Raw genomic sequence first — 1686 nt, forward strand, 5'->3', positions numbered from 1 at the left:
ACTGACGCTTTTGGGTTTTAGAGACCTCAAAGTCCATAAGAGGGAGGGGGTGGAAATCCCTCCCCATTGAGAAACCATTGCCAAAAAGGCCAAGTCACGGCTCTCTGGGGCAAGGCGGGTAGACTTGAATGTCCTGAGAACATAACATACACCCTTAAAGTGGCCTTTGCCAACTTTAAGATAATTGACCCCATATTTAAAGTCCCACAGAGTTATCATCTACCCCCACCCCCCTTTCTTCTTCTTCACTTGTATCACAGAAGCAATTACCTCCAAAATTCATCTCTTGGGCTTTTTGGCCCGTTGGTCTTTGAGTAAGGACAGGGGTTTGTGGTGCAACGGCTAGGCTCTTCGCTTTACTTGCAAAAGACGTGAGTTCAATTCCCGTTTGGCGAATACAGGTCATGCAGTATCTCTTTGCTGGGATGCACAATCCAACTCATGCCAGGTTGGTTCCGATAGGCGGGGTTGGACCCGCCTGCCTCATAAACGATCTGATTCTTAGCTACAGTCACCTAAAACATTATAGTCACAGTTATAAATACGAGAAACATGTTTGTCTTGCATGCCAAATCACCAAAGCCCCTGGTTTGATGCCTTGTTTAGATACCCTTGTCGAGATGATAACTTTTTAGTTCTGTTGCAAAGCTTTTTGCACTCACCTTATCATAGTATAGGTTGAATTGAATGCCTAATTATGTCTTCTCGGAATAGATCTTAAAACTCTGAGCTCCTGTACGTGAGCAGTTGAAAGGTGAAGCATGACAGTCTTTCTCGGACCTATTGCCACTGCAAGTTCATCACTATTATTCATTACCATAACAGGAAAATTTAGGTATGAATAAATGAATAAGACAACTATCGAAAATGGTAAACAGTTATTAGAAGGCTACAAAACAGGCCATTTACCTTCTTTTTTTTTAATCGCTGAAATTTAGGTTGAGTGGGTTGAATAACCTGCAGTCTACTACCTCAAGATCGATATGGGAAGCGCGGAACAATTAAATGGTATTGATTAAATTCTTATTCAAATTTCCCGACTCCCAGTGTCGGCGTAATATTGTTATATTATCCCCTGCCTAATGGAAACGTTGTCGTTTTGCAAGAAAAATAAATCAAATTACTTATCACATGCATGCTGAGCTCATTTCACTTTCAAGCATAATCTTTCTATCTCAAAAGGGAGGATCGCAGTGGAATTTTAATAGCAAAACTAACACAAGTATTCTAAAAAAGCGTTTTTATTGATTAATATTTCAAAGCTTGAAAAGTATAGAAAGGCAAACACTTCAAAGTACTCTTACTTATGTAATAATAATTTAGTCTAAGTGGGCTAAAATGATGAGGATGACAACATGATATCTCGCTTCCGCAACAGATCCGTTTCCCCTTCTCAAAAATGCGTATTGTATTGTGTGTGCATAATTTTGCATTTTCCGTATGACCCAGTCGTTCTCTGTCTGTGTGTCTGTCTGTCTGTCTGTCTGTCTGCCTGTCTGTTTGTCTGTTTGTCTGTCTGCCTGTCTGTTTGTCTGTCTGTCTCTCTCTCTATATCTCTGTCTCTCTGTCTCTCTCTCTCTCTTCTCTTCTCTCCCTCCCTCTTTCTCACTCTCTCTTTCTCTCCCTCTGTCTGTCTCTGACTCTCTCTCCCTCTTTTTTTATCTCTCTCTCTCTCTCTCTCTCTCT

General features: G+C 40.9%; 1 protein-coding gene across 1 annotated transcript in view; it reads left to right on the forward strand.

The window, feature by feature from the left end:
• LOC101859505 (neuropeptide prohormone-4) overlaps positions 1-1686 on the forward strand; it is a 38396-nt gene that overhangs the window by 31058 nt on the left and 5652 nt on the right. The gene's annotated exons all lie outside the window — the stretch shown is intronic.

Source organism: Aplysia californica, unplaced genomic scaffold, assembly GCF_000002075.1.
Source record: "Aplysia californica isolate F4 #8 unplaced genomic scaffold, AplCal3.0 scaffold00525, whole genome shotgun sequence".
NCBI classification, from domain to species: Eukaryota; Metazoa; Mollusca; class Gastropoda; order Aplysiida; family Aplysiidae; genus Aplysia; species Aplysia californica.